An 18,034-nucleotide genomic window follows, 5' to 3' on the forward strand; every position below is an offset into this window, starting at 1 on the left:
TTAGCAAAACAAATTCTCCCCAGTACAACCCCACCAAACTGCAGCAACAAGTTCGCTCTTCTTCTTCCTCTTTTTGCTGCTGCTATGGGCGCATATAACTCAGTGACGCAAGTTAACCTGGGTACAGGGTATTACACTGTCGGGCTTGCTCGACTGTAGCGTTCTCTCTTGTTGAATATTTGATCTAAGATATTTTTGAACCAATGATTAGGCGAGACGTTGAAAGAACACGCTCTCAGAAATGTTGAGCATAAGAATTATTATACACTCCGATTAATTGCTTAGTATGCACCATTTTATAAATTATTTGGTTATGCATTTGGCAAAGAAAAAGTACGTGTTTTTCGTGCTATGTTCGTGTTTTGTATCAAGAGCACGCGTGATCACGCACTGCCACGACCGAAAACACGGCCCATCCCCAACTCTAGTGCGAATGCCTGTGTGTGTTTCTGTGTCACATTTTATAAAGTGGCAAACGTCCGCCGGGCTGAACACATAAAAATGATATAGAATTATTAACTTTGGGCTGAGCGATAAACGCAAGGAAAAAGGGAGCAAATGTTGCTCAAGGCTCTGCCTCCAAATGGGCCACAGGTCTGCAGGCCTGTCATAAATAGTAAATCGAGCTATATTCAATGGAATTTATGAAATAAATGCGAGGGCAAGTTGCGCTGCATAAATTGCCCGCACGGCGGGCGGGCGGTCGGTCGGTCCAAAGAAAAAAGTTGAACAAGGCTGAAATTTGGGTTAAAAAGGGCAACGAGCAACTTGAAGTTATACAAGTATGTTATATATGAATCGTATTGAAACATTGGCTGAGCATCTGTTCAAACGGGAGATCAAGGAAATGGGACAGGAGTCCTAATTTATGAATGTAATCGTGATTTTTTATATACGATTGCAGTACCTAAAATTCAATAATAACAAATACAAATCTGCAAGACCTTTAACAGCTCTTCTTTCAAAAAGTTATCTAGCTATACAAGTGTATAGTTTTTTCAGCTGTGTTTCAAAAAAAATTTCACTCCAATAAGTAGCAAAGCATAAAAATAATTGTCGAAATTGAAGTTCTGGGTTAATCAAGCTTACAATGTTTTAGTCGGTTGAGCTATCAGCCAGCACATACAAAAGGATATTTTGTCAAATCTGCCATGCCAAATAATTGTCAACATGAGCTTTAGCTTGCCATGGACTGGGCGCTATTATCTATTAGACCTGGCCCGGCGTATGTTATTGTATTTGCTTCAAAAGCAGCCTAGGGTGCTGACAGCTGCTGCCTTCTGCTCTGCCTTGTCGTCCTTCTACCAGTCCTTGTATCTGCCCTTGTCCAAGGTGTCGTCGCTTGACTCTGGCACTTGCCAAGCTGCCTTTGCCACCGTTTGTGGAGCGATTATAAAATTAAGCACGAAACAAGCAGAACGCGCGCAACACTTGGCCAGACAATAAAGAGGCTATATACATAATACATACATACTATAACATACATATATCTACTTACTTATGTATAGACTGAGCCGTGCACAGCATGAGACAAAGCCTGCCTGAGGGGCAGGCACATTGTGCTGATATCTATGATATATAGGAGTATGTAAGGGCTATATAAGGCGGCGGTGCTAAGCCGACTTAGACAATCAATTGTGCCCGCAAATGTGTGGCAACAATTTAATATGAAATTGGAACAAGCAGAGCACGAAGTGAGCGAACAGACAATAGCTGCCAAGTGGCAGCTTAGGACAAGTGGCTTCGAGTGGTTTCGCTCTAATTACAAGATGTAGCACTCGAGTAAGAATAAGGCTGGCAGGATTTGTTTAATGCCGCGCCCAAAATCCAGCTATCCATACGCGCACGCGCTACCTTGCGGTGTGAAATCTAGCCGAGATTATGGCCAAGCTATTAAAACCGCAGCTGAGCTCAGGCAATAGCAAAGCCACAGATTAACCAACAAGCTTAGTAAATGCGTGTGTCTTTCTCCCTTTCTCCCTCTCTCCCCCTCTCTCTCTCTCTCTCTCTCTCTCTCTTTCTCTGTCTCTATGGGTGTGCCTGGTTTTTCCCGCCTATAATTTCCACTTGAACCTCTACTACCAAGTTTTATTCTAATCTCTCCTAACTTATTTTTTGTTGCGTCCCTGCGTAGGCGTTACAGCCACTGTGGCAGCTCAAAATCCTTTTCGGATTAGTTTATGTTGCGGTCTTATAGAGCATTGTGATATGGCATGCGGCTACATTTACTAAGCCATTTAGCGCCTGATGAATTTATAGCCCCGAGCATTTTCGAAACCGCAAAATGACTGACAACGACCGTATGTACATTTTAGGCCACGAAACCGAACCCTCTTTTTATACACTGTACTCGTATATATGTACATATGTATATACAACGAATAAAAATTTGTAATGTAATTCCTTTCACCTGCCCGAAAAACTTGTTGGTTCCTTTAAATAAGCCCTTCCCCAAACGATTTTTTTAAAATATGTCTATTTATTCAATTAGAGCAAGTCTAAAGCCCACTTTTATTCATTTTCGCCCAAGCATTAATGTATGATGTAATTCTTATTTCTCATTTATTAAAACTGTTGTTCCTCTTCAGCCCTTCATATCTTTCATTGCTTCAGTGCTAGGCGAGTGAACCCCTAACTATGTAAATCGAAGCCGAAAGGATAGACGGATAATCAACAGACATATATTAGAAATCCCGTTATGATCTGAAGATGACTTTTATTCAAGTTCAGACATCAGCCAGTCCCTTGCTCACTATTATCAACAAATGTATTTATTTTGAACTGCACTTTGTAAATCATTTATGAATGCAATACATAATATTTTTTTTTGATTTGTAGAATCATGTTAAAACATTTAAAAAATACATTCTTATTGTATAATCATTGTAATGTTAATAAATAGTTTAATTGAACGATTCCTTCAACGGAATGGAGTAGAAATGATTCGTTTTACAAACTAAAATTGACAGTCGAAAATGGAGGTATTGCTGCCATAAGAGATAGGTGATACTTTTTCGACACCCTTGCGAGTTAGAAGCCGATTCATTCACTATATCATATTTTTTGATGAAATTTTAAATTAATTATGTATTCATTTTGCTGAATTGACTTGCATATTTATATATTATTCACATTTGTAAATTAGCCAATTATATTTAATTTGAATAAATTAAATTGAAAAGCAATTTTTGAACAATATACACACCTAAATTTTTTAAACGAGTTTTACTTGGTGCTGGTATATGGCGAGTATTTTTTATTTGGGAGAGCAGTGAGACTTTCGATTTGTTTATTATTGATTTTATAACTATTTGCTAAGCTTAGAGAGTCCAAGGCGCATGTAAGCAAAGGGCGGCCGCTAACCACATCCACGGCTAGGCAGTTGGGGGACAATAATGCGGACAAAAAAATGAACCATAACTGAACCCGAAACCGAAATGTTCTGCGTTTAATAAAATTCAAGTCAATTATGAAAAACGACAGAGAATAGACGATGCAGGGCTGAAGGAAGTGGGAGGCTGTGCGGACCAAAGTGTAAACAAAAGCTGTCGTGTGCTTGCGTGTGTGTGTGTCTGTGTGTGTCTGTGTGTGTGTGTGTGTGTGCGTGCCTTTATGTATGTTTGCCTATGAGAGAGTGTGTCAAAATCACATTAGATGCTCTGTTAACTTTTGGCCGTGCCTGTGTCGATTTGACTTTTTTGCGCCCGCTTTGTTGATGGTTGTTGTTGTTGTTGCAGTCCCCTTTGTTTGCTAGTAAGTTGCTATGTTTGTGAACAAATTGATTGATTGCTATTGATGCGTGATTTGTCCTTAACCCAGCGACACACACACACACACACACACACACACACACACGTACAAACAAATATATTGCTTGCTTATCTCGGGCAAACTAAAATTTGTTAGCCCCAAAGGGCAGGACAGTAAATTACACCCACAAGAACAGCCACACATTCACACACACACACACACGCACACAAAAATGTTTCCAAGTATAAAAATAAAATGCGTTGCAAATGTTGTTTCTGTATTTCTGTAAATAATCGTATGTGGGTATTTGTTTGTGTTTTCCGGCTATGCGTGCTCTTGATTGTGCTATTAGCTTTGATTACATTTAACTTTTCTTTGGCATTTGTAAACTTTGTAATCATCACTTATTCTAATAAGATATCCGATATGGTAATTTGTTGTATACTTATTTCTTGTATGTACATTCAGAAAAAACTGCGGCAAAAGTTTCAAAGTGCCAAAACGTTAATTAGGTGAAACAAAAACTCGTATTTCCTGAACTTTGAGTGGCCCATATGACAGTCTTTCTTCAAGTCTTTGGAATAGATGAGTGATTTGGCTTATTATTAGATTTACGTTAATAAATAAATAATAAAACCATTGAATTGTTCTTGAATTTTCAAATGAATTAATAACTAAAGCAAAAATAAGGCACAATAAACATACATACATAAATACCAGAAATCGCAAAGAAGCTAAACATAATTGCAGCCTTAAAATGTACTTGCGAAAGATATAATTGAAAGGGATCGAAATGAAAATATGTTGCCTTCTTTTGGTTTTAACTTTTATCAACATCGTATTGGATATTGGAAAACATGAGTTAAAGTGAGAACTGCCTGCGGGTGTAACCGACCTCGGGTGTAAGCTTTAGAGCTTCCTGGTATAAAATTCTCTACCATTTCGAATATCTTAGTTAGCATATCTTAAAGAAGCATATATTTATGTTTATGCAAATTTCAATATAATATTTGTGTTAAATCTTTAACAAAGCATAATAATTTAGAATGATTTTTTCAACTTATAAAACAGCTTTTTATAGTTTTTCAAAACAGGAATTATTTAAATGAAAATATAAAAAAGATTTTGCGCTTGTCTTGTTTAATCGTAAGATGAGTTGGAAACACAAACTAATAAAGCGACGCTTTTGTATGAACATTTGAAGAGAGAACATGTTAACCGCTCATATAGCCCCTAAATTATTTAAAATATACAACAAGTCCTTCTAAGTATAAGCGGGATGTAAACTTAACTTAAGTGCCCAATAAATGGCTCACAGAATTTAAAGTGACAAACCATAAGTTCCAAAGCCAGAAGCAAATGCGTCAACTGCCGCCCGTTGGTGCAGAGGTCCCCAAGGACCCTACCACATGCCAAGGTGCACACACGTATGCAGATACAAACATACATATGTATGTATAGATTTACATACATGGATGTATACTTATCGTTTTCAATGGCATGCGAAACTTTGATTTTTCGTACTTTATCTTTATTTAAACAATGTGGCAAGCAACGTGAAACTTGCCAATACGCTTTGTCAGCGCAAGAAGGGCGGGAAAAAGGCGTTGGACAAAGGGGAGTGTTGGCAATGGGGGGAGGGCCATTACGTGTGGTCTTGCAGCTGTCTGGATGCCTGCCAGGAGGTTCCCCACCAGGCCGCCCACTAGGCTTCTTCTGTATTTTATATGAAAATCCCCTCTGGTCACGGGGGAGAAAAAACATGCCGCACACACACACACACACACATACATCTGTAGGATATATATACAAGCACACATAAGAGAAAACAGTGTGTAAGCTTCTACTTCTTCCGCTTCCTCTGTTCCCGCTCTGTCTGCCAATTGTTGCGCACTTTAAGGGCATTGGGGGAAAAATTAAAACTAAACGTGCATGAAAAACTGCACATGAAATCTATTTAAATAGGCCCTGTTCAGACTATCAACGAGAATCGAGTGCCTTATTGTGATTTTTTGCAAGACTAACGATCAGAGTCGAACCTACGAAAACACTCTTAACTACTCTGAAGAAAACCTAGGTGCTTGGCATTACAAATATAAGCTTTCCATTAAATAATAAAAAAGTTCATTCGATTAAAAATTTCTATAATTTTAATCAAAACTTTATTAAGAAAATCAAAATCATTGGAAATAGCATTAAATGTAATTTTTTTTTAAATCAAGCCTTACGTTTTGAAATCGATTCCAATTACCTTTTCTGAACTACCTTCCTTAGCATTCTAAGCAATGTTATTTACTCGTACTTGTATATCTAAAAATGTCATTTTCACCTAATACCTTACGATACACCCCATAAAATATAAGTATAAATATGAGCATAAATAAATTGGCACAAGCAATCATTTTTGCCTGCATGAATGAAAAAAAGCAACAAATCTTTTTCAAATAAGCCTCGTTTATGCTACAAAACTAGACCAAAATATGGTTTAAATTGATTCTGAAAGGAAAACTTTTACATTTACACACTAGTTACAATGCGTAGAAGTACAATCTAAATTGAATTTTAAATATGCGGTAATTTTATGTGGCAAATATTTCTAATGATTTGTTTTGATGTAATTTTATTATTTGCTATTATTTAATTAGTTTTTGGAATTATGAAATAGCCTAAAGGCGTGCTCTGCGCTTAAATTTGAATATTCGAATATATGCGTATCCCAAAAATTATGATAATTAATTTATCACGTCAGATGTATCCAAAATATTAGCAGCGGATACAATAGACATTTCTTTGCAAATCTTGCATCGTGTGAACGGAACCACATACATATGCAGATATGTGTGTAGAGATGACAACGCACACCCACACACACGAGCGCGCATTCTTGCTTATATGAGGCCCCAGTAAAAGTATTCGTGGAATTCCAAATAGCAGCACATTGCAAGCGCCTCGTTTTTTATGTTAAAGGGTTAAATAGAAAATAAAAAACACAGGATTTTTCCTGTTTTTTATGACATCATAAAATGGTTTCAGGTGCTGTCAACGCCGAAGAACCCTTTACCTCTCCCGTTACCCCACCAGGTAGATTAAATGGAACTGCATTAAACTGTGGCTGTACTATTGCCTCAGATTTGGTTTCACATCATCGCTTGTCGCTACTGGCCCACAGGGGGCGCTACTCTTCTGAGCGCTTTTGGGATTGCGACTTAACAATTCGCATTGCGCGATGCGACTTTTAACATGGCTTTAAAACGTATGTTAAGGGTGTATATAAGGGTCGATTCCCTCAGACAGACTTTGGAAAAATGAAACGGAGCCTTAGGGTTAAACTTTACAAAACGGAAAATCTAAATTAAATTCTGCTATATGTCAGAAATACAAATTTATAAAACTAAAAAGTATGGTATATAGGAAAGTCATAATTAAGCTTAAAGTCATTCAAGGAGTTTTTTCAACAAGCCTTAGCGTTTTAATATAAAGACATTTTTTCATTTTATTAATTCACAAAAAATGGCTCATAAATTTGGGTGTTTCCACTTATTATTAGTAAACAATAAAGCGTTCAGTTTGTAAGACTTTTCTACTTAATTACTGTGTGTTAGCATTTTATGACTGAACGGACAGTTTCTAATATGTAACAAAAGCGGGGACAAATTGTTATTGAATACTCAGGAGTAGTTTACTTAATAAGTATATTACATTGACAATAATATTATAGTTATATTCATATAAATCCATCAATGCCAATTTATTTTGAACAGTAAAATAGGTATTTCAGACTCAAACTAGATCTAACATTTGAAACTATCAATGCAAGCTCTTTAAACAGCATTAGACCTTTAAAATCGATTCTAAACCACTGTCTATCGCTTAATGTAAAACAATTGTATGTTTTACTTTGAGCTAAAACAATAAAAAGGGATTATATAAGTACAGGGGCAGCTCAAAATAAGATCGCACAGAAACTGGAATATTCTGAAAATTGAATCGATTTTCTAGTAAGAATTCAACTGCTTTGCAAGCATTTTTATTTTTTATTTCCGTGCTACCTAATAGACTTTGTATAATATATGAGCACTATTTTACTTAACTTACTTTATTAGTATGATAAATTTTTTAAGACTCTGATAAATAGAATGACAGTTCTGTGGCACCAATTCATATCTGCTATCGTAAATAAAGAATATAAAAACGTTTATATAGCTGTGCATAGCATAGAAGAAAAGCTGTCAACCAAAAATATTCAAATGAGAGTCATGCTTAAATAGAAGGAAGCGCTTTCTGCATTTAAGGAAAAATCCTTAATGTACGCATTTGAACAACCGATTGATTTCTTTGCTAGCATTTATAGCTAAAAGTAGGCCGTACTCATTGCCGGGTTTATAAATTTGCTTTATTAAATATCCGTTCAGAAATTAATACCAAATCGCTATAAAATGTTATAAAAAATGTAGTCCAACATGAGTTATGCGTTACTATTACCTGCTTTGTTGTCACAGTCACACTCAGGAGTGCAGAGTGAGAAGAACACTTAATTTGACCTTTGAAATTCCTCAACTCCAACACTTTCATTTTTCAACTTTCCTGGCAGACCTGGCTGCCTAGCTGCCTGCCATAAATTGAAACTTGAAAGTTTCGCTTTAACTTTGTGTTCATTTGTTGATCGTTTGGCTTGGTCGCCACAGTCGCATTCAGTGTATATTGTGTTTGTGTGTGTGTGTGTGTATGCGTGTGTAAGTGCGTGCTGGTTTAACTTTAATTGAAAAACTTTTGCAACGTGCAGTTGAATTCATTTGGGCATTTCATGCCATACTATTCTTGTATGCCTGCTTTATACTCCTCTCCAGCGAATACGTTTTTTTCGTTCTGGACAGTCGTGCAATGAAATCAATTTTAAATTGAATACACATTTTAACAATTGTGTGGAACATGAGTATCGCATCATTTTGTATGTATAATGAATGCACTTGTACATGTACACGTATGTACATATATACATATGCGTAGGTCGTTAGCGTCGCTTGTTATTTTGTCAGACAGCAACATCATTATTATAATAATTAATGCAGTGTCCTACAATGCGCACTAATTAAATGTGTTCTCGTTGTTGGTCCCTTGGTGGCGTCGTTGTTGTTGTTTTTGCTATTCAACGCTTAAATGTTTTACGGCAAGCTTTTGCATAATAAATGTCAAATAAATGGTCAGCGGTTGTTTACCAGCGGCAAGTCCACCCAAAAGACCGCAACACTTTCGCGAAATTTTCCAACTTTTCCGCACAGCCACATACAAACATATAGAAGCACAAAAACAACTTAATGCACATTAATTTGAACGTTGGTTCTGTTTTTATTATTTGTCGGGCACATAAATGAAATTAAAAACCATTTAAAGTTAAACGAAAACTTTGTCCAAATTTGCCCTCAAGCCCTAACAATTCGGCAACGCCAATTAAAACACAAAACTCAAACAAAAAGCATCGGCATACGAAATTTTTTGCTAATTATGTGACCGACCCGTTTTACCGCTTTAACATCCATTATTTCCAGGAGGTACAATCGAATTAAAAAAAGGGGTCATTTGTGTCTCACTTGTACGAGTATGTCTAAGGACCTGGTGGGTCGCAAATAATGTCCATTGATGTTTAACCCCAAAAAAAAATAATTTGTTTTCTTCTTCCTTCGCTTTATTATTTTATTTATTTTCTGTGATTATGAAATGTGTTTGATAAAACAAAACGCTTTAAGTTGTACACAAAGTGGACATAATAAGAAGCATAATTAGTTCGAAAAAGTTTCATAACACAGCACTACCCGAGTTTTTAAAAGTTTTAGTAGCTTACAAAAATGAATTTAGAAAGGAATTAATCCTAATACTCGTTTTTTATGCAAGACAGAAAATTAAATATAATAATAATAATCCAATATGTGTATATATAAGTGTTGATTGTACTGATTTCTTCATGGGTAAATAAATATTGTAGAGCTACGGTACTTTTTGGCAATGTGTCGACAGTACAATACAAATATGTATCTGCCTCTTTATTGGGAGCCAACTTTAATTCGTGTAACTCTTGTGTTAGGTTAAACATCGTTTAATATCGATATGTTCATAATAATTGTAATTTCTGTAGAATTTCCTACAACATTCATTGTATTATTTTATCTTACATTTCTGGATAAACAAGACACACTTTCATGAAAACTTTCGCATTTCCAAAGCTTACTTTTGCATTACGTTGAAGGCAAGCTTGTTAACCTTGAACAACCGCTATTTGCCATTGCATACTTGCAGGCGCACGTAATACAAAACAATGCAAAATTACAAAATTCCAACTTAATACGTAGTATGTATGCATGTATATGTAAAAGGAGAAGAAGAGAGTTTGGCTTTAATGCAGTGTTCATTTCCAATGGACGCTGGGACACATGGGACACGTGGGGCAATGAGCTAAATCAGCTTATGCAAGCCAGAGGACACGCTTAAGGAACAAGCTCAGGGTGTAACGACGACGACAGCGATAACAGTGTAGTAACAGAGACGCTGTAGCAAGAACATAAACAACAATTCTGAGGGCAACACACACACACACACACACATTGCTCGACTGCCATACAAAGGAGCAGGCAGTCCTGTCATGGTGAGGCTGCCGGGGATGCCATTTATGTCATCATCAGACATGTCCTTGCTGTCATTCCATTTGCCCTGATCTGGCATTAATAGCTGCTGCAATTCATTAAGAATTTCCTGTCCCAATCGCTTGTCGCTTCCCGTTTGCTATCATGGCTTAAGCGACTACAACGAGCCAATCAAAATCGGGAGCCATGTACGACCTTGCACCAATACTTGCAACCACCTAGCAGGCACTTACAACCTGAATGTGTGCAACACTGCATTCGTCAATAGTCCAGTTTGGGGCGTGTATTGAACAAAGGGTCAGCTCTGGGACATCTGCGGCAACTGCTTCTGTGAAAACCAGAAGGAATTGTTGCCGCCATTGGAATTGTTGTTTGCCGCACCTTATTACCAATTCGGAGCATCCAGCATCGGCATTGATCAGTGGCGTTACAGAAACTCGTCTGATCATAAAATAAATTTCTTGTGTGCTCAAGAATTTGTAAATTAAAGCACATTTTATGAGAGCACGACACCCAAATGTTTTTGCTGATGGTCAGGCTAAAGGCGACCTCATAAAATTGCGCCGTTAAGCCGGTAGTTTTATGAGGCGAGTGCTGATGAAGGAGCACGTGCAGTGCCTATTGGACAGGTAGACGGACATTTGACGGGCGGACGGGCCGACAGGCCACGCAAATGAGGCACACCCGGTGTATTCGGAAATAAATACCAAAAGCAGCGACCGATGCAGGCACAGACGTTCCACAACAGTCAGAAAGCAAACATAGAAGAAACAACAAGCATTACATAAAATCGAATTCTTAGTTGCTTTAAACTAATCTAATGTAAAAACGGCAATATCGCTGATTCGATTCTGGTTTTTTGGAAGGAGAAGGCTACTTTGCAGACCTCGCGAAAATATATTTTTCAGGCGGGTTAAAGAAGTTTGAGAATCGCCGGGGTAGGTGCATCGAGTTAAAAGAATACTAGAAGTAAATTGCCGCTTTTCCAAAATGTTCATTTTTCTTTTGTAGGTGAACTACTCATCGGACCTACCTCAGTTCTCAGAATGTTTGAAGAAGCCATCAGGCCGTTCCACCACAACAAAATGTAAATAGTTTTTACGTATTTAAAGAAAATTGAATCTTACACAATTAAGGGTCCGTCTAAAGTCAGCAATGTTGGATCATAGATATTGAAATAATAATGAAATAATAAGAATGTTTCCACTTCATATTAATACAACTATTTGGCTATGATTTTATTAATTGTTGCTATGGCAGATGTAAAAATCAAAAGTCTTATTAAACAGCTGCCAGTGAAGCGATAATTATTAAGAAGTCTTTATGCATTTATTGAAAGCAGATTAGATTTTAGCGAAGTACACTAGCAAGGGTATAATTTCTTCGGTACGCCAAAGCTGACCTAATTGTCCGCGTTCTCACTCTTGATCTGTTTGGTCTGCTTAATGGACATAAGAAGCTTAGCTGTCGTTTGTCATCTGACTAATCAATTAACGTTTAAGTTCGCTCTCAAGCAGTCAATCGAGCATTTGCTATTAGCTCGTTATATCTTAAACGTTCCGCTTTCCTGCACTCACATTTGTATTAATTAACAACGCCGGCACTGACGATGACCGAATGCGCAAATATTTCAAATGACCATTGAATTACTTGCGTTATGAGCACTTTGCCTGGCACTGCCACATAAATCTTGGCCACGCCAGACAGTTCATGTTGTCGCTGTCGCTGTCGTGGTTGCCGTTGTAGTTGCCTCGTCGCCGACGTGCATCGTTTTGATGAATGGCGAGCATTTCTTATTCAACCACCGACCCCCCCGTGTGGCACATCTTGCGAAATATTGCATTTCGTAGTTGTATAGCAGCTGGCCTGCTGCGACATATTCGGCCAAATCCCATCAACACCACATCAATACGAAGCCTTGACATGCTGCGAGCCGAGCAAGAAAATTAGCTGATTGAAAATATGAGAATGAGCCCAAATGGGTGCGAGTGTCTTGCCAGACGGCAAACGAATGCATCTGAATCGAATTGAGTGCAAGGCTGTCGACAACGTCGCCATTCCCATTCCCATCGCCGTCATCGCCATCATCGCCATCTTCATCGTTGCCTTTAATGCTCGGCTCATTTTCATTTTTTGTTGCATTTTGTCGTCTCAGCTATGTTGCATTTAGCTAATTGTCGTTGTTGTTGTTGTAGTTGTAGTTGTTTTAGCCATTGCTGCACTCATTAGTTGGCAGCGGCCCATTGAGGCAAGTCGTCGCCATCGCCCCGGCCGCTGACCGCGTGCCATTCATTGGGGGACAAACAAAAAATGTATTTTAGTTTATTGGCCTGCAATAATTTTGCCAAGAACTGAGCACACACACACATACACACGAGTATATCACACACATGTACACATGTGCATGTATAAGTATTTGTATGCATTTGGGGCCAGCTTAAGTGACAGCAACCACTAGCCAGTCATTAGGGCCCATTCAGAAATCACACACGACGCGCCGCAAGTCGCGACGCATATGACAGCCTAGAGGCCACAACAAATATCAAATCGATATGCGTAGCTTAATCAGGCAATGGCAAAATTGCTTGAACAAAGTCAACAATTCAATGAGCCGTAAATCCCATTTCCCATGCAACGAAATGTAGCTGCCCGTACTCTTGGGATACCAGAGGAAACCGTCCACTATGATCTAATATAAGTGTACTTAGTGCAAGACGCTTCCATCCTTTTTCCTTTCTGACAGTTCAATTATTTTAAAAGTCTAACATTTATTTTCTTTACGTAGATGCGAATCACTGGTTCTCATAAGACTTAGCAATTCTGAAGTTATCAATCATGGCTAAGCTTATGAGTATGGATACAAAATATATTTATTTTCGCTTATGGTCGGACTTAAAATTTGTGTAGAAGAATCTGTGGTCCTGGCATAGTGGAAGTAGTTTTTGAGAATCGTGTGCTTATGTAGTGTTTCGGCTCGTCATATTTATCAATATTTATATCCTTCATGTGGTTTTTTAGGCTTTCTTATACCAACAAATCTCTTATAATTAAAAGTTCTGATTCCTCCATGAAGCTCATTACAATAAAGATAGGCGTACTGTTTACTATTTACTTTGATTAACAACATTTTTTATGTGTTTTGCCTATTTTCCCAATACACAGCTTATAAATTTAGTACAGATCTGTTGCTGCCATTTAGGAAACATATAATAATATTAATTACTTGAATTACTATTTGCTTAAATTTATATTCATGTGTTTTCTATTATTTATTTTCAGTAATTATTTTAGCTCAATTTTCTTTAGATACAGGCTACCCAAATTAATCATGTTTATACTTGTAGTATGGACGGTTAATATTTAATTACACTTAAGTGTTTATACAAAAACAAAGAAAATTAAATGCAGGTATAATTTAAAATGTTTGCAAATAAATAAAACCGGAAGCGAGTGTCGCGATAATTTCTGAGATCACGATTATGATCTTATTAAGATCATTTTAAACAAATTATCTTGGCTTCGATTTATTGTACTTATTAATGAATATTAATATTGAACTTACTGAAGTTTAAAGTTAATTAGAAATTATACAATGTTTGTTCAACATCTCCTGTATTATAACAGCTAACAAAATTAATATTAATGAATTAATTTCAAAACTGAGAAGTTTTCAGAGAAGACACATGGGCAAAATATTTATAATACCTGCTAATGCGCAAGGCAGAATGGAATTTGTAATATTCAGTAAGCATTAAGTAATATATTAGGGCAAAGATGGCTTGAGCAAAAGTGAGCAAAAAGGCGATAGTTACCCGTTATTGATAACAATGGCTAACTATTTCCCCTTAACATATGATTTGATCATAATTGAAATATCTGTTATAAAAAATTGATGGCCACATAAATGTTGCATGTAAAATTAAAGTAAGTACCAAAGCGACTGTCGCGCTCCCACACAGAAAAAAAAACCTCAAATAAATACATATTGTATACTTGTATAATGCAACGATATATAGACAATGACAACCTAGAGAGCCACTGTGACAAAATTAGCATGCAACATTTGGCTTGGTCACGCGTGACGTGCAACGCGGCGTATGAGTTATGTGCCATCGCACTAATAACAGAAATGAGGAATAGCAACAACAGCAACAAAAACAATAGTAACAACAACAACAACTGACTCGTAAAATATCGCTTGCTTATCTGTCGTCAAATGTATGTGTATTGTGCATGTCTGTGTGACTTCTATGCCGAGGTCGAGGCACTGCAGCACGCGTGTAAACTAAAGCCGAGACAAATCTCTTTGGATTGCCAAGTAGACAAGCAAGACAAACAGCTAGTGTGGCGGTGTGTGGGTATAAATGTGTATATATGTGTGTATGTGTGTGTGTGTGTGTGCCGCATACTTTTCAATTTAGGCAACGGAAACTTGGGGTCAGGTGTTTGGTGGAGCATAAATCACAGCATCATTTTGTCGCACTCGGTGTGAAGGACAGTAGGGGAGGAAGGCGAGCATAAGGATAAAGAAAACAATGTTGCTCGGCTCGACTGCGACTCCAACACCAACACCAACTAATGGCAATTTAGCGGCTTAAGCAAGTGATTGCATACGTGTGGCACCGCCGCATGTGCAAATCAGATAAATTTGTCACTTTATGTCATTCGGCACATTTTCCGCATATTAATTTTGGTCGGAAGGGAGAGTTGAATGGAAATGGAGATAGGGATGGAGATGGAGATGGAGATGGCGCCCCATTACCTTCAATTACAAATTATTTATGTTTATCTTTTAAGTGTTGTTTGAGTTTCCAAAAAAAAAAACATTCGAGTTTACATTACACTTCACTCCAGATAGATGGTGGAAGATGTGAGCCTCATGATTATACATTTGTAAATATCTAGAGACTATACGAGGATAATGGAACATATAGTAAGTATTAAAGACAAACGGAGCAAATCTATGTAGTACTTTTTTCGGGATCGTCATTGCTTCCCACATTGATCCCGCATTGTGTTCACCACTGGCTCCACAGAATTGAGACTATGATGGGCTCACTATTCGGCCAGAAAAAGGCGCACTCGCTAAGTGCAAATCATTTGTGAAACATCCTGTACTCATAAACCATACACCGCTTTGTTAAATACTCTTATACTCTTCTTAAGATAATCCCAACTGGATAAATATCAAATATACGAGTATTATATGGGACAAGTTAAGTTTAAGGCAGAAGGGCTCACTATTCGCCCTGAAAAAAGGCACACTCATTAAAAACAAATCATTTCTGTATGTTATAAAGAAGTGAACTATCCTGTACTCATAAACCATACACCGCTTTGTTAAATACTCTTATACTCTTCTTAGGATAACCCCATTTGGATAACTATCAAATTTATTATGTGGGCGAAGTTAAACAGAAGTTAAGTTTAATTTCTCATATAAAAAAATGTTGGCAAATATTTCATGTTGATTTAAACTTCGAAAAATGCCATTCTCTTTCTACTTCGATTTGCAACAATATTTGTGCTGTTGCTATATCAATACATAGAGTATATTAAAGCTGCTGCAATTCAGATTGAGTTTTCATTTCCCGTAAGGTTCTTTTACTTTTTATTTGACGCGTGAAAAACGCTCTTTCGTACTTGTTATAAAATATTAGCTTTGGAACTCAATTTAAAACACTTATTATGGGTCTTTGGTTGTGGCGCTGCCTCAAATCTAAATTCCATCAAAAGATGATCACACAAATCTAATCTGGAAATGCTGTGAGCAGACACACATACACAGATTGCTACGGGTGGGCACAGTAGCCAGTTGGCGCCCGAAGCTGTTTTCACGCCACTTGACATCTCTCACGCACACACACACACACACACACGCACACACACACATACAGTTAAAGACACACGACTACACGCACTCGAGTATACAGAGGCACACAGCCTCTAAGTTGAGGGCCCAGCATCATGAACATATTCTTTTATTTCTAGGAAATTTGATTTTGCGTTATTTATTTAAATTTATTTTCACTTTATCTGCAATTTTGCTTTTTGCAACATCAACGATGTCAACGAAGAAGTTGGCGGTGATGGAAGTGACGGCGACGGCTACGGCGATGGCGGCGGCGGCGGCGGCGGCGGCGGCGTCATCTTTTCCCCTGGCATCCTCAGCTGGCATTGTCGAATGCTTTTTATTTCCCTTTGTCGCTTCCGCCACTGTACCCTTCGCAGCTCTGCCCGCCCGCCTGCCCGCCTGTCCGCCTGTCCGCCTTCCGCACCGTTTGTCTGGTTAGCGTCTGAGAGTTTGGGTCTTATGCATACATTACAGTCGCTTCTTTTTTGCTCGCCTCTGTTCGCGTTGATTGTGTGCAAATGATAGCAATATGGTTACAATCTTTATGCCTGCCCCCTTCCCTCCCCTCTTCCGCGCGATGCGTGCTACCTCGCTTCGGGCGCAAGCTGCGCTTGTTTGCTATCATTATCATTATTATTATTATGAGTTTTGCCTTGGTTTGTCTGAGCGTCTTACTGGCTCTTGGCATACACTGCGTATGAAAATTTGCAAATAAATAGTTGATTTGCATGTGTGTGCGTGCGTGCGTGTATGTGTGTGTGTGTGTGCGTGAAGTGGCATAAACAAGTTTATCATTTGATAAATTATTACACACTTTGTGGGCGAGGAAAACCTCTCACGCTGTTACTTTTTATGGTGACACTTCTTGCGTCGCATTTCCTCGAAAAATTATGCATACTCTTACGACATGGAGAATGTGGCCTTGCTGGCCCAATGCTGATACTTATTTTCTACCTAATTAAATTTTAATGCACTCTACTAAATCAAGATACAAATCCCGCAGGGTTCTATACTGACCTACATGAGATAGAGTGATGAAGTGGGCTTGCGCGCCTTTTAAGCGCCTTAAGCTCAGGCAGAGTGCTTAACTTTAATTACAATTAAATTTGCTCAAGCGAAATGCTTAAAGAAATAAATTCGAGGAACGACTGCAGCTTGGAAAGCCCACTTAAGCCACACGCGGCGTATGCGTTACGCAATTAGTTGACTGTAATTTGTGCAATGGCAGCAACAAAGGCTCCCAACAAGGGCACGACAGTAAAGGGCCGATGGGCCTGTCTGTCCGTCTTTCTTACAAAATGACAAAGGGATAAAAAGCATTACCGAAAAATAAATTAGGCAACAGACACTCCTACAGCTCTAGGCATGGGGCAGGAAACGTGCCGAGTACCGAGAAACCGAGGAAGTAAGTAAGTGCCAATTAAAAGCCGAAAAAAGCCAATAAGTAAATGCTAATAAAATTGTACGCCAAATAACATGATAGTACAAATGCTCCAGATATTGCTTCACTCTTAAATTAACTCCCTGCAGTCAGTGCAGGCAATGAAAGAAGCAAGTACACTCAATTTATCCTCTGATAGCTTTAAATACAATTATAGAATCAAACAACTCATCATAATGTGATGTTTTGTGGTCATCTGTTAAATCAATAAAGTCAGTTAATTAGCTGAAATGTTAAATGGAAATGCTCAATTACAGTTTTCAACCTAATTAAATGACACATAATAGCTGTTTCAACTGTTAGCAACGTTAAATTGTAATCTGTGTGTTGGTCAATTTTTTAAAATCAAAGCAG

General features: G+C 37.9%; 1 protein-coding gene and 1 long non-coding RNA gene across 2 annotated transcripts in view; one reads left to right on the forward strand and one right to left on the reverse strand.

Moving 5' to 3' along the window:
• LOC115626875 overlaps positions 1 to 18,034 on the reverse strand; it is a 66,910-nt gene that overhangs the window by 28,679 nt on the left and 20,197 nt on the right. The window lies entirely within an intron of this gene.
• On the forward strand, positions 11,230 to 11,621 carry LOC115626876. The gene is made up of 2 exons (XR_003995617.1): positions 11,230 to 11,323; positions 11,397 to 11,621. It is a non-coding gene; the product is annotated as an uncharacterized LOC115626876 (long non-coding RNA).

The sequence above is a fragment of the Scaptodrosophila lebanonensis genome, unplaced genomic scaffold, assembly GCF_003285725.1.
Source record: "Scaptodrosophila lebanonensis strain 11010-0011.00,11010-0021.00 unplaced genomic scaffold, SlebRS2 tig00000089-arrow-pilon, whole genome shotgun sequence".
Lineage (NCBI taxonomy): Eukaryota > Metazoa > Arthropoda > Insecta > Diptera > Drosophilidae > Scaptodrosophila > Scaptodrosophila lebanonensis.